The sequence below is a fragment of the Kogia breviceps genome, chromosome 17 (genome assembly GCF_026419965.1).
Source record: "Kogia breviceps isolate mKogBre1 chromosome 17, mKogBre1 haplotype 1, whole genome shotgun sequence".
NCBI lineage: Eukaryota > Metazoa > Chordata > Mammalia > Artiodactyla > Physeteridae > Kogia > Kogia breviceps.
In genome coordinates this window covers 9,340,422-9,367,557 of record NC_081326.1, presented here as the reverse complement: position 1 = coordinate 9,367,557, position 27,136 = coordinate 9,340,422, and the positions used below count along the sequence as shown (strand labels likewise).

Here is a 27,136-nt window from a genome sequence, read left to right as displayed (position 1 = left end):
CTCTGTTTTTTCTTTTTTCTCTTGCCCTACCCGGGTACGTGGGGAGTTTCTTGCCTTTTGGGAGGTCTGAGGTCTTCTGCCGGCGTTCAGTTAGGTGTTCTGTAGGAGTTGTTCCACGTGTAAGATGTATTTCTGATGTATTTTGGGGGAAGATGGTGACCTCCACGTCTTACTCCTCTGCCATCGTGGAGCACCCCCAGTGTATTAATTGAGTTTTGGATATTAAACTAACTTGCATTCCTGAGATACCTCCTGCTTGGTCATGTCGTATAACCCTTTTTACACGTTGCTAGCTACTATTTGCTACTACAGTCAATCCTCATCCTGTGCAACTTCTATATTTGTGAATTCACCTATTCACTAAAATGTACATGTACAAGTCAATATTGGTGGCACTTTCATGATCATTTGTGAACATGCACAGAACAGTGAAAACTTTGAGTTACCCAATGTACACATTCCCAGCTGAAGCTGGAAAACGGGATATTCTGCTTTCTTGTTTCAGCTCTCATACTGTAAACAAAGTGCCCTTTTTATGGTCCAAAAACTGTCACATTTTCCACATATTTATGCCTTCTGTTGTTGATTTTGGTTTTTAAAAAGGTTCACAACATTGTTCTGAAGTCCTGGCTAGTGTTTCTAAGTGCAAGGAGGCTGTGATGTACCTTACATAGAAAACTGTTTGTTAGATAAGCTTTGTTCAGGCATGAGTTATAGTGCTAATGGCCATGAGTTCAATGTTAATGAATCAGCGATATATATTAAATAGGATGCCTTTAAGCAGAAATACACATAAAGCAAAGCTATTATTGATCAGTTGATGAATATATTGTGACCAGAGGCACTCCCTATATTTATTTAGTGAATAATGGCCCAGTGCAGTTTCTTAGTGATTTTATAGTATATAACTTCTGTGAATAATAAGAAAATGAATTTTTAAAGAATTTTTGCATATGTATTCACTAGAGAATTAGCTGGTCGTTTTCTATTCTTATGATTCTTTTTTTTTTCTGGTTTTGATATCAGGGTAATACTGGCCTTATATTGTATAATGACTTGGGATGTGTTCTCTCTTCTTTTTGGAAGAGGTTGTGAAAATTTGATATTAATGCCTTTAAAAAAAATGTCTGGGCCTTCCCTGGTGGCGCAGTGTTTGGGAGTCCGCCTGCCGATGCAGGGGACGCGGGTTCGTGCCCCGGTCTGGGAGGGTCCCACGTGCCGCGGAGCGGCTGGGCCCGTGGGCTGTGGCCGCTGGGCCTGCGCGTCCGGAGCCTGTGCTCCGCGGCGGGAGAGGCCGCGGCGGTGAGAGGCCCGCGTACCGGAAAAAAAAAAAAAAAAAAAAAAAAAAAGTTTGGTAGAGTTCACCAGGTAAAAAAACTGGGTCTTAGCTTGGCTTTGTAGAGAGTTTTAAATTTTCTAATAGTACAGAAAAAAGTTAACATAGCAGGCCCAAGATCCTTAAGAATCTTAGCTTACAGTTGGCTGGTATCTGGGAATTCAGATTTTGAGAGGGTTCCCACCATGCCCAGAATTGATAAGAGTAATCCATTGTGCTTTACCTGTTTGTACAAACAGTGGTTTATGCTGAACACCTGCTTCCTTCTGCGAGTCTAGAAGTTTAGTATGTACCAGGCAGAGGCTGGCTCTATGACCAGCTTCTGGATGCTGAACCACCCGTGAGCTTTCATGATTGGCAACATTTCACACATATTTACGTAACTCTTTGGTGGGGAAATTAAGCATGTCTTGTGTGACTCTAGTGAATGATGACCCTTAGATGCTTGTGCCTTTTTTCTCCTTCACCACATGTACCTTTTCCCTTCGCTGATTGTGCTTTTACTATCCTTTCCCTAATATAAATCATAGCCATGGGGTTTCCCTGGTGGCGCAGTGGTTGAGAATCCGCCTGCCGATGCAGGGGACGCGGGTTCGCGCCCCGGTCCGGGAAGATCCCACGTGCCGCGGAGCGGCTGGGCCCGTGAGCCGTGGCCGCTGAGCCTGCGCGTCCGGAGCCTGTGCTCCGCAATGGGAGAGGCCACAACAGTGAGAGGCGTGTGTACCGCAAAAAAAAAAAAAAAAAATCATAGCCATGAATACAATTACATGCTGAATCCTGTGTGTGAGTCCTCCTGGTGAATTACCCATCCTTAGGGTGGTCTTAGGGACCCCCCCCAAAATATGAATTCAATCTCTTCACTTGTTAAAGCCCTATGCAGATCTCCTGTTTCTTCTTGAGTAAGTTATAGCAATTAATTTTTTCCAGGAATTTTTTCATTGCATCAGAGTTAACTAATTTGTCAGCCTGTAATTATTCGTAATCTTCCTTTATAATCCTTTTATTTCTGCAAGGTTACTAGTCATGTGCCATCTTTCATGCCTGTGTTTAGTCTGGCTACAGCCTTGTCAATTTTGTTGATCTTTTCAAAGAACCAACATTTGATTTCATAGATTTTCTCTATTGTTTTTCTACTCTCCATTTCATTATTTACATTCTATTCTTTATTATTTCTTCCCTTCTGCTTGGTTTAGGTTTAATTTGTTCTTTTTTCCAGTATTTTAGGGTGGAAAGTTAGCTTACTAATTTGATCTTTCTTTTAAAAAATTTTTTTTACTGTGAAAAGGCCTTTATATATTGTAATTGGATAACTATATATTAATATTTAATATTAATAATTATTAATATTAATATAGTTATACTAATATATATAGTTAATATTTATACTGGTATCCCCCACTTGTTGAATGTTCACTTTACACAACTTCGCTTTAATGAAAGACCTGCTGTTTTCACTAAACAAAAGAAATCTGAGGAGGATCTGCCCTCTTATTAAAAAAAGGCAAAAAGTGAAAATAGTGTTCATCATCTGTTTTGCAATGGGTCGTTATAGAGGCAGCATGCATTGGAGCACAGCAGCAAGAGTGGTCCCAAGCTCCTTCCCCAAGAGCTACACTCAGCGTCTCAGCACCAAGCCACCACAGCTTTGATCTATGTCTGTGAGCATCTGTGCTTTATCTTGATCTACTTTGTGCATCTGTTAGCAAGTTGTGTCCTAAGGTAATTGTTTCTTTGCTTCACACCATTTTGGCTTATGAAAGCTTTCATAGGAACACTCTACTTTCAGATAGTGGGTTAATCGCTATGTTAGCAGTTGCCAAATCCTGTAAATACCAGCAATAAAATATCTATTGAATTAGTTCTCTTTCCTGTTGCCAGGACTCAGCCCAGCCGTGTTATTTGTTTAAAATTGAGGTATAATTGACATATAACATTATGTTGCTTTCAGGGGTACAGTGTAATGATTTGATATATGTATATACTGTGAAATGGTCACTACAATAGTTTCAGTTAATATCCATCACCACACATGGTTACAAATTTTTTTCTTCTGATGAGAACTTTTAAGATTTATTATCTTAAAAGATATATTATATATTGCAAAATACAATACAGTATTATTAACTAGAGCTACCTTGCTATGCATTATATCCCCGGGACTTATTTATTTGATAACTGGAAGTCTGCAGGTTTGGATTGCCTTCACCCATTTTGCCTATTGCCCATCCCCCACCTCTGGCAACAATCAATCGTTCTATCTATAAGTTCCTTTTATGTTTTGCTTTTTTTTGTTTGTTTAGATTCCACTTACAAGTGAGATCACATATTTGTCTTTCTCCACCTAAATTATTTCACCTATAGCGTAAGGCCCTCAAGTTTCATCCATGTTGTCACAAATGGCAGGATTTCCTTCTTTTTATGGCTGACTAATATTCCATTTTACCTATATCTATATCACATTTTCTTTATCCATTCATCTTCAATGGACATATACGTTGTTTCCATGTCTTGGCTATTGTAAATAATGCTGATGATGCAATGAACATAAGCGTGCTCATAGCTTTATGAGTTAGTGTTTTCTTTTCCTTCAGATAAATATCCAGAAGTGAAACTGCTGGATTATATAGTAAATCTATTTTTAATTTTTTGCAGAACCTTTATACTGTTTTCCATAGTAGCTGCACCAATTTACATTCCCACTAACAGTTCACAAGTGTTCCCTTTTCTCCACATCCTTGTAAACATTGTTATTTCTTCTCTTTTTGATAGTAGCCATTCTAACAAATGTGAGGTGATTTGGGGTTTGATTTGCATTTATCGATACCTCATGACTAAGGGTGTTGAACACCTCTTCATGTACCTGTTAGCCATCTGTATGTCTTCTTTGGAAAAATGTCTATTCAGCTCCTCTGCCCATTTTTTAATTGGAATTTTTTGCTATTGAGTTGTATGAGTTATTCATATATTTTGGATATTAACATCTTGTCAAACATGATTTGCAAATATTTTCTCCCATTCAACAGGTTGCCTTTTCACCTTGTGGATAGTTTCCTTTGCAGTGTAGAAGCTTTTTAGTATGATAGAGTCCCATTTGTTTATTTTTGCTTTTGTTGCCTTTACTTTTGGTATCAAATTCAAAAAGTCATCAGTAAGACCAATGTCAAGGAATTTACCTCCTGTTTTCTTTTGGGAGTTTGTGGTTTCAGTTCTTATGTCCAAGTTTTTAGTCTATTTTAAGTTAATTTTTCTGTATGGTATAGGATGGTGGTCCAGTTTTATCCTTTTGCATATGGTTGTCCAGTTTTTCCAACACCATCTCTTGAAGAGCTATGCTTCCAACACCATTTATTGAAGAGACTATTCTTTCCCCATTGGATATTATCTGCTCCTTTGTCATAAATTAATTGACCATATATGCATGGGTTTATTTCTGGGCTCTCCATGCTGTTCCATTGGGCTGTGTCTGTTTTTATGCCAATACCATACTGTTTTGATTACTCTAGCATTGTAATATACTTTGGAATCAAGAAGCATGATGTCTCTAGCTTTGTTCTTCTTTCTCAAGATTGTTTTGGCTATTTGAGGTCTTTTGTGGTTCCATACAAATTTTAGGATTGCTTGTTCTATTTCTGTGAAAAATGCCACTGGAATTTTGGTAGGGATTGCACTGAATCTGTAGATTGCTTTGGATAGTATGGACATTTTAACAATATTAGTTCTTCCAATCCATGAGCATATCTTTCCATTTTTTTGTGTCTTCTTCAATTTTTTTTAAGCCAATGTTTTATAGATTTCAGTGTACAAGTCTTTCACCTCTTTGGTTAAATTTATTTCCGGATATCTTATTTTTTCTGATACAATTGTAAATTAGATTGTTTTTTTAATTTCTCTTTCTGAGAGTTCATTATTAGTGTGTAGAAATGCAACTGATTTTTTGTGTATTGATTTCTGTATTCTTTGACTCTACTAAATTTATTAGTTCTAACAGTATTTTGGTGGAGTCTTTAGGGTTTTCATATATATATATATATATATATATATATATATATATATATAATATAGAATATATTATTCCACCTGTAAATAGACAGTTTAACTTTTTCCTTTGCAATTTGGATGCATGTTATTTTTTTATTACCTAATTGCTTTGGCTAGGACTTCCAATACTTTGTTGAATAAAAGTGGTGAGAGTGGGCATCCTTGTCTTACTCCTGACCTTAGAGGAAAAGCTTTCAGATTTTCACCATTGAGTATTACATTAGCTGTGGGCTTGTCATATATGGCCTTTATTGTATTGAGGTACATCCCCTCTATACCCACCTTACTGAGAGTTTTTATCATAAATGGATGTTAAATTTTGCCAAATGCTTTTTCTTCATCCATTAAGATATAATCATATGATTTTTATCCTTCATTTTGTTAAAATAATGTATCAAATTGATTGATTTGTGATGTTGAACCATCCTTGCATCCCTGGAAAAAATTCAACTTGATCATGGTGTATGATCCTTTTAATGTGTTGCTGAATTCTCTTTGCTAATATTTTGTTAAGTACTTTTGCATCTATGCTCATCAGGGATATTGGCCTATAATTTTCTTTCTTTGTAGTGTCCTTATCTGGTTTTTGTATCAGGGTAATGCTGACCTCATAAAATTTGTTTGGAAATGTTCCTTCCTCTTCTAATTTTTGGAAGAGATTGGAAGGATTTGGCATTAGCTCTTTAAGTGTTTGGTAGAATTCACCAGTAAGCCATCTGGTCCTGGACTTTGTTGGGAGATTTGTGATTGCTGATTCAGCCCTTACGCCTAATCAGTCTGTTCAGAGTTTCTATTTCTTCATCATTCAGTCTTGGTAGGTTTTATGTTTCTTGGAATTTATACATTTCTTCTAGGTTGTTCAATTTTTTTGGCATATAACTGGTCATAGTAGTCTCTTATGATCCTTTGTATTTATGTAGCATCAGTTGTAATATCTCCTCCTTTATTTCTGATTTTATTTATTTGAGTCCTCTGTCTTTTTTTCTTGTTGATTCTAGTTAAAAGTTTGTGTATTTTGTTTGTCTTTTATAATATAGACGTTTATAGCTATAAATTTCCCTCTCAACACTGCTTTCCCTACATCTAGTAAGATCTTGTATGAAGCATATTTTTTGAATTAATCTCAAAGTATTTAATAACTCTATGTGTGTGATTCTTCCTGGACCCATTGATTATTTAGGAGGGTGTTGTTTAATTTTCACATCTTTGGGAATTTCCCAAATTCATTTCTGATTTTGATTTTAAGTTTATTCTCTTATAGCCTTAAGACATTGTATAATTTCAATTATTTTAAATTTACTGAAGCCTATTTTCTGACATAATTTATGTTCTTTTTTTTTTTTTTTTTTGCGGTATGCGGGCCTCTCACTGTTGTGGAGCACAGGCTCCGGATGCACAGGCTCAGCGGTCATGGCTCATGGGCCCAGCTGCTCTGTGGCATGTGGGATCTTCCCAGACTGGGACACAAACCCGTGTCCCCTGCATCAGCAGGCAGACTCTCAACCACTGCGCCACCAGGGAAGCCCATATTTTTGAGAATTTTCCATGTGCACTTGTGAGAGGACTGTGTATTCTGGGGTTATTGAGTGGAGTTTTCTATATATGGCTGCAAGTCTATTTGATTATAGACTATATATTCACTTCCAAAGTGATGCAGTTCTCCCCTCATGGTTTTAAATACCATTTCTATGTTTATAACAGCAAAATTCATATTCTCCATCTAGGATTTTTCTCTTAATTTTATATCTACAACTTCTTTCCTCACTTACCTATATTGGTTAATGACTACAATCTTCCAGTTACTTGTGTTACAACTTTGGTATCAATCTTGATTCCTTCCTCTCATATCTGCTGCAACAACAAATTATGTCTATTCTATCTTCAAAATAGATCTGGAATGCAACCCTGTCACAGTTTTTCTCCATGCTATTATGGTCTGTCTCTTGGATTATTGCACTATTTTTAAAATTGGTCTCTTAGCTTCTGCATTGCCCCCATAGTCTACATTCAACATCTCTCTGAAATTTTTTTCAGCCCACCTCTGATATTTCACATACCCATTCTTTGCTTTATATGTTTTCTTTAACATTCATTTTTCATGATATCAATATTTTACTTTTTTATTATGTTTATTATCTATTTCCTTCAATAGTATGCATAATCTATGAGAGTAGGTATTTTCTACTCTTTTTTAAATCACTTCTCTATCTTCAGTGCCTAACAGAATACCTAGTATATAAGTAGAAGCATAAACAACTCTTGTTTTGAATGAATGATTAAAGAACTTATAATAATTTGGGGAAATGGGACAGGAGGGAATGTAAAAGATAGAATTTCCAGGAGATAAGAGTTTTTGAGTTGTGAGCATGGAGGAGATGATTAAAACATTTAAGTGTATAAATTCTATAAGTTTAAAGGAAAGGCAGCAGATAGGCAGCAAAGAGAATCACTAAATTGGTGAGGGAGAGAGAAGGAACAGCCCAGTTAGTGAGAGATACAGAGAAAAAGATCACAGACATTATCCTGGAAACTCAAAATAAGCTATGTGAAGTGCAGTGGGGATTTTGAGGCGTGTCAGGATGAAGAAACTCAATTCCGTTTGTAAAATTATTTAATTGAGCAGTTTCAAGACATTGATGGGTCCATAAATCAGCGTATAGGGCTTTAAAGAAGTATGGGATGGCTAGTGAGAGTAGTGCGGTGTGGAGGTGGGTTGCTTGTTTGAGGAGCTTAGCTATAAAATAATGTCAAATGATAGGAGAGCAAGTAAAATGGAATAGTGGTTTCAAAGAGGAAGAATTTTTAAGATTTTAGAAAATCAAACACAATCCAAGAAGAAATGAAAGAGTTAAAGAAAAGACTAAAGTAGAAAGTGTGGTCTCTAGTATAGGAATGTGGTCTCTTTAGAAGAATGGACCCCATCCAAAACAAAGGAGGTCAAATTCTACTCTGAGAGTAGATGTCATGTATGTATGTGACTTAAAAAGAATCGCAGGAAGAGGATTGCTGGCCTACAGTGAACGCATTGAACTAATGGCTGATACTCTTAGGATGATCTGAAAAATCATTATGTGCAGAACATAGTTTCAAGTAACTGAGATTAAACCAATATTGGGAATTGCCTTTCAACTTTTGTGGAAGCCTCTCAGAAATTTGGTAACTCTGACTCCCAAATATCCAATGCATGTGTTTGAATCTGGAAGCACTTAGAGTGATTTTGTGGCCAGTGAACATCTAATCCAAAGACTGAAAGCCCTCCAACGGAGTAGCAGTTAACAATCAGGGCTTGGTTAATAAAGTGGTGGGGCTCTCCCTCTTGGCTAGCTGCTGCAGGCAAATTCCTCCTTTGACTCTGCCTGAGGCAGGCCTTGGGTCTAAATATAACCTGGGAGAAAAGGAACTGCTTGAAAACCCTGGTTCTACCACTTTTCTTTCTCTGATCTTGCCCCCTTAACCTCTTGATGCCCCAGGTTTTTGTAATCTGTACCTTAATTTCCTCATTGCCCACCCTAAGAGCTTAATACATGGGTAATTTTTGTAGTATCTAAGAAAGATAAAATATAAGCACTGCTGATATTGTGGGTTAAGATGAAGTATTCCTCCGTTATTGAAAAACTATTAATAGTGATGATTTTGATGTTGAATGTTGGAAGTAAATCAGGGGATTTACTTCCAAAAATATGTTTGTTCATTTGTGAGTTCCATCGCAGTAGTTATTTCATGCAAAATTGAATGTTATTCCTGGCTGGGTAGAAAAAAGTGGCTCATTTAAGAAGTCAAGAGTAATATTTTGTGGTTAAGACTGATGTTGGTTTAGTGCTATTCATTCATTGTTATTGCTATTGTTATGTTATGTAAATAAGACTGGCCTTTCCCTTCAGTGTGGTTGTGTTGTGGATTTAATTACATGTGAAATTGGGGCAGGGCAGAAAGGCTTATCAGTTTTAAAGAAATTAAAAATGGGTTCTAACAATTTAGAGTTTTAAAGCATTGTAGTTTTGTTTAAAGTTAAGATATTAAAGTAGGTTCTTTAATCAACCACTGCTGTATAGATATTAAAGTAGGTTCTTTAATCAACCACTGCTGTATGAACAGATCCAATCCATTAAAACACTCAATAGAACTATATTTCCTTCATAAAATTACGACACGTCAGTATTGCTGCATATAGTATGCAACTGACCAATGAAATGATTTTTTACTTAATTGAAGGTCAAAAAAAATTTCAGATTTCTGAGTAGGATACAGAAGTAGTTTCTGGTCAGCTTTTTACCTGGAATACACTCAAGTAACATAATGGGATAATGACCATTTTGCTATTTAAAATCTTTCTATTAAGGGCATTTTGGTTTTCAGCTAATTAAAATTCTACTTTTTTTTGGTGGTACTTTTCTGAGTTGAGTGTTTTACCCTCCCAGCATATGGGGTTTCTGCCCAGGAAATAATATAAATGTAGTTCAGTTTTTTTCACTTGAGCACTAGTATAGAGGCATCTGTGTTCAATATTCAGTACTTATATATTAAATACAGTTCATTCATTACAGATTATTTTCCTCTCTTTCTAATTACAGAAGATTTGTGCCTGGTGAAAAGTCATTATTTATAATCTTTGGCCAATTTACTTAGGGCATTAGTTAAATTTTTATTCTTTCATAATATGGAGAAGTAATTATCATAGAAGAAAGAAATGCCAATTTAAAAAGAGGCATTCTTATCATGTTTTTTACATAAACAAAAGGGTTTTAAAAATAGTTTAGTTTGGATTAATTTATATTGCAGTGTACAGCTAGGCAAGGAGTTTACATCTGCGACCAAAATGTGGAAAATCCATAAGCATTAACAGAGAAATAATGATGCCCAGTTGATTATTCAAATTTGACTTAATCAGTATGTTTTTCTATTCCTATAAAACTGAAAAGACAGTTGGTCATATCAATTATGGTATAAATAATGATCAGTATCAGGACAGTACAGCCAGTAAAATCTATTGTTTTCAGTAAAATAAACTAGAGATTTGTAATCCAAGCAACAGGAGCTATCTTTCCTTCATTATAGTTAAATATCTACCATTTTATTTTCTTTTTTAAAAAGCCTATTTTTTTTCAACATTATTTAAAGTTAAAGAACAAAATCTGGGATTATAAAAAGCAGCAGCTGCCCATCTGTCCCATCCCCACACAATTGTTCAAATTGACAAGCTGTATTCTGAGACCTTATTCCTGCAAATGTGGGACACCGTGCATTTGCAAATGACTAAAAAGCCATACTGATATTTTAGTAGCATTTTTCTATTGCCTCCTTCATAGATGAAATCTGATATTCTTTGCTTAAAGAAAGAGACCTTACTATGTCACGTAACCGATTGCTATAGAGTTTTTCTTTTAAAAGACATATCTGACAACGCGGAATAGCAGATTGCATAGATGGTATTCATATTGTTCTATTTTATAACATAAAACTTGTTTAGTAAAGTACATTTTAAAAATGGGGATGTGTGTCATGAGCTGTCCGTTGTCCCAAAAGCAGCTGGAAAGTAGGCAATGTGCCCGTTGTCTTTTTTTTAAAAATTTATTTAATTTATTTATTCTTTAATAGATCTTTATTGGAGCATACTTTCTTCACAATACTGTGCTAGTTTCTGTTGTACACCAAAGTGAATCAGCCATAAGCATACATAAGTCCCCATATCCCCTCCCTCTTGAGCCTCCCTCCCACCCTCCCTATCCCACCTCTCTAGGTGGTCACAAAGCACTGAGATGATCTCAGGCCGATCTCCCTGTGCTATGCGGCTGCTTCCCACTAGCTATCTATTTTGCATTCGGTAGTATGTATATATGTCGATGCTAATCTCACTTCGCCCCAGCTTCCCCCTCCCACCCTGTGTCCTCAAGTCCATTCTCTATGTCTACATCTTTATTTCTGCCCTGAAATTAGGTTCATCAGTACCTTTTTTTTTTTTTTTTAGATTCCTTGTATATGCGTTAGAATATGGTATGTGTTTTTCTCTTTCTGATTTACTTCACTCTGTATGACAGACTCTAGGTCCATCCACCTCACTACAAATAACTCAATTTCGTTTCTTTTTATGGCTGAGTAATATTCCATTGTATATATATGCCACATTTTCTGTACCCATTCACCCATTGTCTTTGAAGAGAGCAATAACATGGCTACCAGAAGATTTCTGAGAATGTCTGGCATAAATTTCAGCTGTGGACCATGTGACTAAGTCTAAAATGAGCAAAGAGAAAATTCCTTCCATGTTAATGTATTTCTGCTTCAAACCTTCTCAATAGAGAAACTCACCTTGGTGGGGTATCTCACGTATGTGATTTTACAACCAGAGAAGAACAGAGTCCAAGTCCCAACTTAGAGATAAAGTGTTCAGGATATAATGCCAATATCTTGCAGGTACATGCACATGCCTTGCTTTTCAACATGCATATAAAATGACTACATGTAGAAAGGCATTATAACCATGGTAATTTTTTGGAAAAATGAAAACTGAATGTAAGAATTGTCACTATGACATGTTTTGCACTACCTACATGTTAAAATCCCTCTATGCAATAATTTGCATAACATGCTTAGACAAGCATACGTTGTCCCTCAATTTCTTAAAAGAAATGACCCAAGTTAACAGTGTGGTAAGAAATGTATTCATATTTCATTATATACAGTTACCATGGGCTATAGATGATCCCACACTAAAGAAAAGAAAAATAATAGAAATAAGGAATTTAGGGAATTGTGATAGTCATAGTTCAACAACAACTCTGTTTCTATTACATACATAATATATATAGTAATTTTGGAATTTTAGGAAATTATTCTTATTATGAATGTCTTTCTGTTTCTTTTAAGGAAAATTCTAGCCTAGATGGTCAAAACATATTTTGACTATTTATTGTACCCACTTGATGTTTAAACTGAAAGATTTAAATCCACTACTTCAAGTATCTGTACCCAGTACAGTTGTTTTCTAATATGAACATTAAAACCAATCGTCAGATCTGAAGAAAGAGCAAGCTTTGAGGATCCTTGCGCATTTTGTTTTAATAACTGACAATCAGTTTATTTAAATAATTGATTTAAGTATCTGCAATGGTGACTTCAGCCTCGATTCCTGGCTATACTTCACCTATCATGTACTTTTATTACAAGTGTCATCTAAAAAGTATGTTACTTTAATAGACCTGTTCCAGTAATAAAAAATGCGTTGCAAAAAGGAAGAATTTCTGCACAGCAGCAGTGGTTGGCAGTGCTGCACTGAATCCATCACAGGGTCTGAAAAATAACACAGCCAACATTATATGCTTGAAGAATTCATGCCCAGTGGAACTGCTGCATTTACCTCTTTCTTCTTACCTTTCACTGTTTATCTAATTCATAATGTAAAAGTGCCATTTATCAACTCAAGTTTGAAATTGCAGACCACTTTAGTTGAAGATGGGTAGCAAACACAAATAAAGACTCATCAGAAAGAGAAGAATCAGTGTCATTACTTAACAGAGTGAAATCTCATGTGGACGAGGAGGTTGACCTAGATACCTTGTTTTTGCCAGAGATTTTCTTTTTCTTTTTTTTTTTTTAACATCTTTATTGGAGTATAATTGCTTTACAGTGTTCTGTTAGTTTCTGCTGTATAGCAAAGTGAGTCAGCTATGCGTATACATATACCCCATATCCCCTCCCTTTTGCGTCTCCCTCCCACCCCTCTAGGTGGTCACAAAGCACCGAGCAGATTTCCCTGTGCTATGCGGCTGCTTCCCACTAGCTATCTGTTTTACATTTGGTATTGTATATATGTCCATGCCACTCTCTCACTTCATTCTAGCTTACCATTCCCCCTCCCCATGTACTCAAGTCCATTCTCTACGTCTGTGTTTTTATTCCTGTCCTGCCCCTATGTTCTTCAGAACCATTTTTTTTTTATTCCATATATATGTGTTAGCATACAGTATTTGTTTTTCTCTTTCTGACTTACTTCACTCTGTATGACAGACTCTAGGTCCATCCACCTCACTACAAATAACTCAATTTTGTTTCTTTTTATGGCTAATATTCTGTTACATATATGTGCCACATTTTCTTTATCCATTCACCTGTCGATGGACACTTAGGTTGCTTCCATGTCCTGGCTATTGTAAATAGAGCTGCAATAAACATTTTGGTACATGACTCTTTTTGAATTATGCTTTTCTCAGGGTATATGCCCAGTAGTGGGATTGCTGGGTCGTATGGTAGTTCTATTTGTAGTTTTTTAAGGAAGCTCCATACTGTTCTCCATAGTGACTGTATCAATTTACATTCCCACCAGCAGTGCAAGAGGGTTCCCTTTCCTCCACACCCTCTCCAGCATTTATTGTTTATAAACTTTTTGATGGCCATTCTGACTGGTGTGAGGTGATACCTCATTGTGGTTTTGATTTGCATTTATCTAATGATTAGTGATGTCAAGCATCCTTTCCTGTGTTTGTTGGCAATCTGTTTATCTTCTTTGAAGAAATGTCTTTTTAGGTCTTCTGCCCGTTTTTGGATTGGGTTGTTTGTTTTTTTGATATTGAGCTGCATGGACTTCTTGTATATTTTGGAGATTAATCCTTTGTCAGTTGCTTCATTTGTAAATATTTTCTCCCATTCTGAGGGTTGTCTTTTTGTACTGTTCATGGTTTCCTTTGCTGTGCAAAAGTTTTTAAGTTTCATTAGGTCCCATTCATTTATTTTTATTTCCATTTCTCTAGAAGATGGGTCAAAAAGGATCTTGCTGTGATGTATGTCATAGAGTGTTCTGCCTATATTTTCCTCTAAGAGTTTTATAGTGTCTGGCCTTACATTTAGGTCTTTAATCCATTTTGAGCTCATTATTGTGTATGGTGTTAGGAAGTGTTCTAATTTCATTCTTTTACATGTAGCTGTCCAGTTTTCCCAGCACCATTTATTGAAGAGTCTGTCTTTTCTCCATTGTATATTGTTGCCTCCTTTATCAAAGATAAGGTGACCATACGTGCGTGGGTTTATCTCTGGGCTTTCTATGCTGTTCCATTGATCTATATTTATGTTTTTGTGCCAGTACCATAGTGTCTTGATTACTGTAGCTTTGTAATAAAGTCTGAAGTCAGGGAGCCTGATTCCTCCAGCTCCGTTTTTCTTTCTCAAGATTGCTTTGGCTATTTGGGGTCTTTTGTGTTTCCATACAAATTGTGAAATTTTTGTTCTAGTTCTGTGAAAATGCCCTTGGTAGCTTGATAGGGGTTGCCCTGAATCTGTAGATTGCTTTGGGTAGTAGAGTCATTTTTACAATGTTGATTCTTCCAATCCAAGAACATGGTACATCTCTCCATCTGTTTGTATCATCTTTCATTTCTTCCATCAGTGTCTTAGCATTTTCTGCATATAGGTCTTTTGTCTCCTTAGGTTGGTTTATTCCTAGGTATTTTATTCTTTTTGTTACAATGGGAATTGGGAGTGTTTCCTTAATTTCTCTTTCAGATTTTTCATCATTAGTGTATAGGAATGCAAGAGATTTCTGTGCATTAATTTTGTATCCTGCTACTTTCAAATTCATTGATTAGCTCTGGTAGTTTTCTGGTAGCATCTTTAGGATTCTCTATGTATAGTATCATGTCATCTGCAAACAGTGACAGTTTTACTTCTTCTTTTCGGATTTGGATTCCTTTTATTTCTTTCTTCTCTGATTGCTGTGGCTAAGACTTCCAAAAGTATGTTGAATAATAGTGGTGAGCGTGGGCAACCTTGTCTTGTTCCTGATCTTAGTGGAAATGGTTTCAGTTTTTCACCATTGAGAATGATGTTGGCTGTGGATTTGTCATATATGGTCTTTATTATGCTGAGGTGAGTTCCCTCTATGCCTACTTTCTTGAGAGAACTTACCTCAGCATAAGTTCTTACCTACTTTCTTTATCATGAATGGATGTTAAATTTTGTCAAAAGGTTTCTCTGCATCTATTGAGATGATCATATGGTTTTTCTCCTTCAGTTTGTTAATATGGTGTATCACATTGATTGATTTGTATATATTGAAGAATCCTTGCATTCCTAGGATAAACCCCACTTGATCATGGTGTATGATCCTTTTAATGTGCTGTTGGATTCTGTTTGCTAGTATTTTGTTGAGGATCTTTGCATCTGTGTTCCTCAGTGATATTGACTTGTAGTTTTCTTTTTTTGTGACATCTTTGTCTGGTTTTGGTGTCAGGGTGATGGTGGCCTCGTAGATTGAGTTTGGGAGCGTCCCTCCCTCTGCTACATTTTGGAAGAGTTTAAGAAGGATAGGTAGGTGTTCGCTCTTCTCTAAATGTTTGATAGAATTCACCTGTGAAGCCATCTAGTCTTATTGCCAGAGATTTTCTATATAATCACCTGGGAAATGAGTAATGAAAGAGAGTTAGGTAGTTTTGCATATTTTTGTTTTTGGATGTTTCAAGCTGGCTTCTTACCTGCACAGGTTTCCGGTCAAGTAAACGCTTTTGTGAGGATTCAAATGACAGGTACTGTATATAAAGCACCTCATTGCTTAAAATACAATGAGTGTTTAATAAATATTAAGTTCTCACCCTCTTCACCATTTCGGATTTATTTTGAACATTCTACTTGTGACACTTGTACTATTTGGCTTCAATTCAATAGTTCTGGATTTTGTATGAATTCCCACTTCTTCTAATTAAGCTTCTGAGTGTAACTGAAACTCTTCAGTAAGCCACCTCTTTCTTAAGTGTGAAGAGTCATCTGGATAAAGACTGATCAGTGATCCCACTCTTCCTCTCCACTTTGGAAGGAAGAAGCAAGTATACCCATCTGCCCTGCATCCCCCACCCTCCTAACCCTACCTAGATCCCTTGTGTGAATGAAGCTTATCTTTGGGGTCAGGGGGCTGAGGTGACATTAAATCACAAGCTGGAGAAGAAAAGATATTTTTCAATAGTTGTTCTCAAACAGCCGAGGTAGATGGTACCTGAGTCATGTACCTTAAGCTTCGCTCATCCATCTCATGCATCTGTATTAAAGCAACAGATGTCATCCTTGGGAAGCACACTAGCTGTGCTACCTTCTAGGCAACACTGCAAGTAAATAAGTGGAGGGACTTTATTTGATCCCTATCCCCATACTTCACTATCAGATTTTCTTTATGGTTAAAAACAAGAAAAAGAAAGAGAAGGAAAAGAAGATTCTGTATAATATCTACACTACATTAATTTTGATTATTTCCCTTCTTTGTCTTAGTAGAGATAAAAAATAACTGGTTGGATTGAACTAATTATCTTCTCTTTTGGATCAGCTCTCATGTGGTGGATCAGACACTAGGCTAAGAGTAAGGTACTGACTTCATCACTGTCCTACTGACTTATTCAGGGAAAGTTGCTCACACTCTCTAAGACAGCTTCCAGTCTATAAAATGGGGAAAGTCATATTTTTAATAGCCCAGAATAGTGCTTGTCACATAAAATATGTTAATAGTAGAGGGTGAGATATTATATTAACTCAATGATCTAGGTTCTTACAACCTTCCTACTATAGAAAGTCAATTATAGAAAGTCACATAAATTGCATACACTCTCCATACACATGTATATACATGCACACATACATACACTAATCCAACATAATACCACACTGTACCTTTCCTTCAATTCACTGACAATAATGTGTTGTGGCTATCTTTCCATGTTATTGTATACTACATTATGTATTACAACTTCAGCTTTAATTTTAGCGTAGCATTTTATAATAGGTGTGTACTGTAATTTAATTACATTGAATGAATTATAGTCATTTTGATAAAATATAACTGTTTTTAATCTTTCATTATTATAAATAAAGCTTCGATAACATCATTATGTTATCTTGGTTTTTTGTTTGCTTGTGTTTTTGTTTGTCTTATTTTGCAAAATGAAAATTTTTTATTGAAGTGTAAGTTATTTATAGTATTGTGTTAGTTTCAGGTGTACAGCAAAGTGATTGGGATGCATATGTATATATTCTTTTTCAGAGTCTTTTCATTATAGCTTATTACAAGATATTGAATATAGTTCCCTGTGCTGTAGAGTAAATACTTGTTGTTTACCTATGCTATATATAGTGGTAAATATCTATTAATCCCATACACCTAATTATCCCTCCCCCACCCTTTTCCCTTTGGTAACCATAATTTTGTTTTCTATGTCTGTGAATCTGTTTCTGTTTTGTAAATAAGTTCATTTGTATTATTTTTTAGATTCCACATGTAAGTGATATTGTATAATATTTGTCTTTCTTTGTCTGACTCATTTCACTTAGTATGATAATCTCTAGGTCCATCCATGTTGCTGCAAATGGCAATATTTCATTCTTTTTTATGGTTGAATAATATTCCATTGTGTATATATACCATGTCTTCTTTATCCATTCATCTGTTGATGGACACTTTGGTTGCTTCCATGTCTTTTTTTTTCTCACTTAAAAAAATTTTTTTTTTCTGCTTGTAAGCAGAAAAAAAATCTTTTTCCTTTAAATTTATTTTTTTATTGGGGTATAGTTGTTTTACAATGTTGTGTTAGTTTCTACTGTACAGCAAAGTGGAGTTCCCTGTGCTATACAGCAGGTTCTTATTAGTTATCTATTTTATACATATTAGTGTATATATGTCAATCCCAATCTCCCATTTCATCTCACCACCACCCCCTTTTCCCCCCTTGGTGTCCATATGTTTGTTCTCTACATCTGTGTCCCTATTTCTGCCTTGCAAACTGGTTCATCTGTACCATTTTTCTAGATTGTACATATATGCGTTAATATACGATATTTGTTTTTCTCTTTCTGATTTACTTCACTCTGTATGACAGTCTCTAAGTCCATCCATGTCTCTACAAATGACCCAATTTCATTCCTTTTCATAGCTGGGTAAGATTCCATTGTATATATGTACCAAATCTTCTTTATCCATTCGTCTGTCGATGGACACTTAGGTTGCTTCCATGACCTGGCTATTGTAAATAGTGCTGCAATGAACATTGGGGTGCATGCGTCTTTTTAAATGAGAGTTTTCGTCTTTCCCAGATATATGCCCACAAGTGGGATTTCTAGGTCGTATGGTAACTCTACTTTTAGTTTTTAAGGAACCTCCATACTGTTTTCCATAGTGACTATAAAAATTTACATTCCCACTTACAGTGTAGGAGTGTTCCCTTTTCTCTGCACTTTCTCCAGCATTTATTATTTGTAGACTTTTTAATGATGGCCATTCTGACAGGTGTGAGGTGATGCCTCATTGTCGTTTTGATTTGCATTTCTCTAATGATTTGCAATAATGAGCATCTTTCATGTGCCTGTTGGCCATCTGTATGTCTCCTTTGGAGAAATGTCTATATAGGTCTTCTGCCCACTTTTTGAATGGGTTGTGCAAAGCGGAATTTTGATGTAATAATATTTGACCACTTTTTCTTTTATTGTTTCTAGTTTTTATGACATGGTTAGAAAGGCTTCCCCCAAAGCCAGTTTATAATATTTTAAGCATTGCTTTCCATGAAAAAAATTCATAATTTCATTGATGCAAAAAGAATCATTACCATTTATATTCTTGTTATTGTTGTTAGATGTAAGAAATGAGGTAGAGATACCATTTTATTTTTTCCAAAATGGCTAAGCAGTTGTTCTTATATTATTATTAACTAATCTATTTTCCCATTAATTTGAATATTTCTTATCACATGTTATTGAACTTATTTCTAGATTGTCTGTTATATTTATTTGGTTTGCTAAAATTTGCACTGGTACCACACTTTTAAAAATGTTACAGGTGTTGTGAATAAAACCATTATTTATGAATTGCAAACATAAGGATTTGGAGGTTAGTAGGAAAAATCTCCAGCTCAAAGTATAATTGGAAGTATCGGTTCTGTGGTTTAGGGAGTTTGAACAATGTCTGCAAAAGGTAGGTGGGAACAGTGAGAGAGGTAAAAAGATGAAGGGTGAAGAAAAATACAGATGAACAGCATAGCAATTCCAAAGGGGGTTGGAAACCATATATATATATTGAGGTATTGATTTGTACTTTCCCGTATAGCACTGTGTATAGTTGTATCAGAGTGAAGAAGGGATATGACTGGGTTGTTCCAGCACTGAGATTTAAATGGTGGCAGTAACAGGACTGACTCATATGAGCTTGAAGGCACCAACAAAAAGCTAGGTAAAATGATGACATATGAAGCGGAGGCTGGCTGCAGGACATAAAGCCTGGAGAACACAGATCAACTGAGAAGAGAAGTAAGAGTAGTCATGACATTGTAGATATTGATGAAATTCAAGAGTATGTTAAATATGAGAGAGATTTAGAGAATAAAAGAACTAAGTGGGTGGAGTTGAGGCCAGAGACGAGAATTTGAAGTTCATGTGGCTTCAAGTATAAGGACTCCATTGTAATTTCCTTCATGCTGTCTATTTTTTTTTTTTTTTTTTTTTTGTGGTACGTGGGCCTCTCACTGTTGTGGCCTCTCCCGTTGCGGAGCACAGGCTCCGGACGCGCAGGCTCAGCAGCCATGGCTCACGGGCCCAGCCGCTCCGGGCCATGTGGGATCTTCCTGGACCAGGGCACGAACCCGTGTCCGCTGCATCAGCAGGCAGATTCTCAACCACTGCGCCACCAGGGAAGCCCAATGCTGTCTATTTTTATACAAGAAAATTATCAGAGGGGTGAGATACAAGTTAGATAAAAACTTTGTGGACAGAGGAAGTATAAAATCCTTCTGCTATAATGAGGCAAGAAGAGGTTTAGAAGAAAAGGAGGGCAAACTGTATTTTAAAAAGCAAAATCTTATTATGATTCAAGGTGTGAGGCAATATTCCTAACAGAAAAAGAGGAAGGACGAGTATTTTAGAAAAAATGAAAGTAGATCTGATCTCAAATGTGGCGCAGAATTGATGATGGGGCAGGAGGAGAAAGAGGAAGTGGATATAAATATTTGAAAGGAGTTCTCCATGTTCAATTAAATGCTTAGGCAAGTCCCCAAATTAAATTAGATGCCAAGAAATAGTTGGCAAACAAAGTGTAGTAATTAAGTGCCATGGGGCGAGGAATGAGACTGAGCCTGGCCACATTGTGTCACCTCGCCCTGGCCTGTTCAGCAGTCTATAATGGGGAGCTTAGCCAACGAAACAAATAGATCACAGTCCAAAACGGAACAAAAAGATAACTGAAACCAGATACTAAGGATAAACACAACTAGGGCCAGAGATGTGGATTCCAAGGGCAGCTCTGCTTTGGCCAAATGGGCACTTACACTCTGGTATAAATAACGTGCCAGGCTCCTGGGGTCCAGCCTGAATGATGGAAGATGCAGTATTCACAGATGAAAGGAAAGCAGACTGTAAATTAATACACTGTTAATGTCTTTCAAATAAAGATACGTATGGGTTCGTAGCCTGGGTAATAACCAGAGTCTCAAGCTTTTAAAGTAAGTTCTTGGGCTTCCCTGGTGGCGCAGTGGTTGAGAGTCCGCCTGCCGATTCAGGGGACACGGGTTCGTGCCCCGGTCCGGGAAGATCCCACATGCCGTGGAGCGGCTGGGCCCGTGAGCTGTGGCCGCTGAGCCTGCGTGTCCGGAGCCTGTGCTCCGCAACGGGAGAGGCCACAACAGTGAGAGGCCCGTGTACCACACACACACACAAAATAATAATAAAAATAAAATAAAATAAAATAGACATCTTTAAAAAACTTAAAAAAAAAAATAAAGTAAGTTTTTGCATGCAGACACCAGGCTCCTATTACAGCCCTGGCAGTAGCTCTAAAGTACCAAGGGTATAAGCCCAACTTGAACTTCAGATTAGAAGGTAAAGATCAGAATCTTGAAATGTCTAAGAGCTCTTACCAAAGTTCCAAAGTTAATTCACTATTTGGAAACTATGTAAATAAATATATATATTCATCTTGTTGTTTGCTCTTATTTTAATTTGGTTGTTATAATGGTGTTTAATTTAGTGCAGAGAAGCCCACCTTCAAATCATTTATTTTCATATTTTATATAGCTGTTTTTGAATGGTGGCCTTTCTGGTGAGAGTAGAGGAGGCATTCTAAATGATTGCAATTGTCAGAGGGGAAGTAAGGTGTAGTTTATTTGTACCTTAGATCCAAGTATCTAGCAGACACATTTAGTTACTTCACCTCTAATGGATAGCATTAGCTTTGCTGTATATGAACACAAAATAAAGAGGAAACTGTAGCAGCTGAAAGAAATTCTGTGGCTACCTAGCGCGTTTTGCAGAGATCAGAAACCAGCTAATCCAAGCATTTTACAAGGATCGGAAAGCAGTTAATCAAAGGAATTAGAATTATAAGGTATTGTGAAAAATACAGATTCAGGAATTACTCTTTATTTATTATGAAAACCAGTCGAGGATCTATAGGAGGTCCTCTGCATTGTGGTTATAAAGTAAGAATCATTTTTCTTTCATTCGTTATCTGCAGACAAATTGTTGCATTCATGCACACGGCATCCTTTGAATAAAGTAGATCCAGGGACTGTGTTCTCCAGTTTAGGGGTGTGCAGATGGGTGCAGAAAGCGCTCCATGAACCGTCCAGAGAAGTGCAGCGCTGGCAGAGCCGAGACTGAAGCCCTGCTACTGGTCTAGATATCTTTGTAACTGGTCCACACTGTCTCTTATACTCCTTAGACTCTTAAAGCCAAATTGCTCCTAGAATACAATACGTTAACAAAGAGATTGGACTATTACAATATTAAAAAAATATAGCATGGGATTGCTCAGTACTTGATAAATGTAACTAGATCACCAACGATGTACAGCCTTTCAGGTTATAGCCTCAAGTGTTTTTAACTGAGTTGCAGAAAAGCACAGAGAGCAGAAAAGTTTTCCATTTTTATGATTGACAGCCAAGAATACATGTAATAAGTTTTGTATAAAGATTACTGTTGAATGGCCTTATGTGTTAGAGAATTTTGCCCAAATAAATAAATTATCTGTGAAATGGGAATAAAGCCTAGGACTGCTTTGCTTCATATAGAATGAGGATTAATGAATAACACTGAAGACTGAACTAAAATGATTGGAAAAGACTTGAAAAAGGATTCAGGGTATTGTCAAAACACTAGGATTAATGGGAAAAGAGAATTGTCCAAGAGGAAATGTTAACTTACTTATAATTTAAGCGGTGAATCCAGGACACTTATGTGTGTTTTCCATAAGAACCACATCCTAAATGTAAGGTTAAAGCAGTTTTATTTGATCTCCAAAAAGAAATAAGTAAGAGAGAAATTTAAATTTAAGCAATAGAGATTGACTAGATATTTTTAAATCTTGTTACTTCACAATACGCTAATTTATAATTTGTAACAGTTTAACCAGAAACGGATTGAGCTTTAACATGACACGTGTCTTAAAAAAAAAAAAAAAAAGACTTCTTAATTAATAAAGTAAATTGTTCTGTTCCTCTAGAAAGAAACATTTATCTTGCTTAAACATTCAGGCTGGTTTTAAGTAGCTTAATAGCACCTACTGGCTACAAATAATAATTTTTCAGATGTTTATTCTAATAATCGAAACATTTTGCAGAATATATACACAACACTTTATTTAATAGTACTTTTATGTTACTGTCTGTAAATGAAAGTCATTCCATAAACTTTACATTTTTTTCTCATAAATTTCAAACTTTATAGTGTTCAAGCTGATCTTTCTCCTAAAACTTAAGCTTTTCCAAAATACGTCTCCTACCGGCTCCCTGTTTTTCATTCTTTTCTAATGGCTTTAGTTTAGGCCTTCCTGATTTCTCAGGTGGATTATTGCAAGTCGTCTGTGTCATGGGGTCTCTCTGGCACAGACACTGTATCTCACTGGTCTCTCTCTTTCCTGCTGTCCATCTGAACTCACTGTCACTGTAATGATCTTTGGAAATGGCATCGGTTATTATAACCTTTTTTTAGAAAAACCTTTAATGATTCCCTATCACCTAGAGAATAGAGTCTAACACTTAATGGTGTTCTTTCACATCTTCATCTCTCAGCCCTAAACTCCACTCTTAAAGCCTACACTCGGGTTGATTTGCTTTTCTAGGACCTCTACCCCTTAATTTTTCATGCTTCTATAACTTTTCCCATCCTGATCATTCTTCCAGAAATGCCTTTCATTACTGTGTCCATCCTTTCTAGGATAGGTAAACAGCTCTTGTATCTTTACCATTTTAACGTTAACTTTCTCAACCATTGTTTTTCTGTGTGTGCGCACTTACTAAACTCTGTAAACACATTAAAAAACAATAGTAATGAAAGCTAATATTTATTGAACACTTTTGCTAATCACTGCACGGATTATCTCTTTAAAAGTCACCACAGTTATATAAATATGGTACATATTAGTTCCTTTCACTGACACAGGTCCTTGTTCAAGGTAATTTAGTTAGTAAGTGAAGGAGCTGAAGTCAGATCCATGTTCTGCTATCATGTCTTCCAATGGTACTTACTTGTTTTCGGTCTGTCTTCCCAAACTACAGAGCGAACTCTGAGAACACAAACAATGCTTTTTCAGTATCTCCCACACCCAGTAGAGATTATGGAATAAAATGTAAGAATATAAGAATAATCAGATAGTGATATGAACTACTCAAAGGTGTAGTGAAATAGTTAGTAATACAATTGTAAGATTTAAGATTATGTTCATCCTTTCTCTGCTAAAGTATGAAAAGTTTTCCTACTGCCTCTGTAAATTTTCATTTTAATGAATGCCAAATACTTCTGGTTTTCTAGCCAACAACATACTCTACCTTTACTTCTTTTTTAAACTTTTTATTGAAATATATTTGAGTTACTATGTTGTGTTAGTTTCAGGTGTACAGCAAAGTGATTCAATAATATATATATGTATATATATTCTTTTTTTTCATTGTCTTCCATTATAGGTTAACACAAGATACTGAATATAGTTCCCTGTGCTATACACTAGGTCTTTGTTGGTTATATATTTGATATATAGTAATGTGTATATTTTACTTTGCTAAAAGAAGTCTGGATTTGGCAAAGGTATTAAGGGCCACATATTTGACGAGATGCTTTAAGAGTGCATGTTAACTAATCTATGCCAATCAATTATTTCTTCTGTGCTGGTGATTAGTTTAAGAATGAGCATGGGGTACACTTTTAGCAGGAGGAGCCAATCTTCCAAGAAGTTTCTAGGAAGGTTTTATTACTCTTAAGAAGGGAAATAAGAAAAAGACCCTTTCTCTCTTCTGGTGTTTGGATACGTGCAATGGCGTGCTTCCCGGTGCTCTTGTAAACATCTTCGAGGATGCAGGACTATTTGCATCCTCAAGGGGTGAGCAGACTATTTGTTAAGTAAGGCAAAAAGGAAAGATGGAAAGAATCTTTCTTGTCTTGGGCGAGATGCTGAGCTAGTCATTTCTAGAACTGCTCTATCTCCAGACATCTTAGGATACGTGATAATATCGATACATTTTCTTTTCTTTATACGTTGCTTTTTAAAAAATGTTTGTCTTTCGACAGTTTCATTACAATGTGCCTGGGCGTGATTTTCTTGGTATTTAGCGTACTTGGGGTTTATAGGTGGCTGTATTTGTTGTGGGTTATGGTGGACCTATTTTACCAACTTTGGCAAATTCTTGGCCATTATCTTTTCAAATATTCTTTTTAGCCCATTTTCTTTCTTCTCTGTTTCTGTGACTCCAATTATTCATATATTACATTGTTTGCTATCGTCCCACAGATTTCAGATGCTCTGTCCTATTTTTTTTTCTGTTTTTGTTTCAGCTTGGATTTTTTTTTTTTTTTCCGTTTACTTGTCTTTAATTCACTGATTCTATTCTGTCTCTAATTTACTGGAAAACACATCAAATGCATCCTTGATTTCTGATATCATAATTTTCATTTCTACTATCTCCAGTTGACTCTTTTTAAAAATGATTTCCAGGACTCTGATGAAATTTCCTCCCTGTTTACTTACTGTCCACTTTTTCCACTTTCATTTAACGCAGTTGTCAAAATTATTTTAAAGTCCTCGTCTGAGAATTCCAGTATTTATTCCATTTCTGCTTCTACTGACTGGTCATATTTCTTTGCTTCTTAATATGTGTCATAATTTTTAAAATTGTATGCAAGGAATTGTGTCGAAAAGGATAGTAGAGACTGAAGTAAATAATAGTAAAGCTCAGAAGAAAGCAGGCTTATTTTTCTCTTAGGTCGAATCGGGGGGGCTGAGTCAATCTAATTCATAGACGAACTGAGACTGTTGTCGTTTTAGTTTGAGTCAATTGACCACTGACCTCAAATGATGTGAGATCAGCATCAAGACATTCCCTTCATTACAGCTGGAGATCTAAGCACCCAGGAGACTCTAGGTACCTCTTGTGCTTTGTAGCTCATCACCAGCTTTCAAGCCATGGGAGATCTCATCATGTTCACAGCATGCTGACAGTTGGTTGGGTTGTGGTGTGTTCTCTTCTCTCCAGTGTTGACCCCAGCCTTCTGTGCCTTGAGACACTTTTTTCTACCCTGCTTCCATGTACCCTGTTTTGGAGGGCTGAAGCGGTAGTTTAGGTGAAGGCCTGGAGTACCCACTAGGGGTGTTTCTCAGTTCTTTGGCCCTGCCCCCAGGTTTGGCTGGCCCTGCCTCCTTGGTCATCAGAAAGTGGTCTCTCGCAGCTCTCCTGCCCTCCCCAAGGCTTAGGGAGCCACCAATTCATACTCTCTGGGGGACGGGATAGTCTACCTTGCCCTCAATTTTCATCAGGCCCTTGACTCCACTCAGCCTTCTATGTGAGGGTTCAAGGAGAGCCTAAGTGAAAGAGCTGGTGGGTGGGTGCAGATTCCATATGTGGCTACTGCCCCTTGAATTCTAAACTGTCATGCCTGTTCATACTGGCCTTAAAAATTTCTAAAAATTTTAGTGATTTTCTTTACCCCTGTCCTTCTCCTCTCACTGCTCCTCCAAGTATTAAAGTGGTTCTGGATCTCTTTTCTCCTAGGAAGAGCTTGCCACTTTCTAGATATCAGTTATGTACATTTCTTTGCATCCTGAGGTCTGATTAAGAACAAACAAACCAACAAAAACCCAAAGTTATGGTTGTATAGGTTATCTGCGATATTCTCATTGTTAGAATGGAAGCAACATTATCCTGCAACTGTCTTTATCCTGAGGGACAGTGGGGGTCTAGGCACTTCTGATTGAGTTTTCTGGGACTTGCTGCTGAATATACCCTAATCAGATCTACACTGTATTTGAGATTGTTCTGTGGGATGAGAAAACCATAGATTATTTTAATGACTTTTCTGGTGATTATAAAGTTAACCTATTTTTTATTAGAAAAAATATTAAAAATACAGAAAAATTACAAAGAGGAAAATAAAAATTACCCATAGTCACTCTTCATAGATATAAGCATTAATATTTTGTTAAATATCTTTTCAAAGTTTTTTGTCTATAATATATATCTATCTTTTCATAGTTTAAAGCAAAATATACTTTCTGTTTATGTAAGACTGTGTCATGCACATTTTCTGTATTATTAAATCTTCTAAAAATATGACTTTTAATGGAGCATTATATTTTAAGATTTAAAAAATGTTATTTAAATAAATTATTGGGCACATATTATTGGGCATTTTGAAGGATTCTAATTTCTCACAGTGACAAATGGCCCTGTGATGAAAACCCTTAGATTCTGGAAAGGTTGAAATCCGTTGAAGGTCAAGTAGCTGGTTAGTGGCTAATCTGGCAACCAGCTGTGAGGTCCACACCACTGT

General features: G+C 36.3%; 1 long non-coding RNA gene across 4 annotated transcripts in view; it reads left to right on the top strand.

Moving 5' to 3' along the window:
- LOC136792884 (uncharacterized) overlaps window positions 1-27,136 on the top strand; it is a 446,126-nt gene that overhangs the window by 256,872 nt on the left and 162,118 nt on the right. The window lies entirely within an intron of this gene.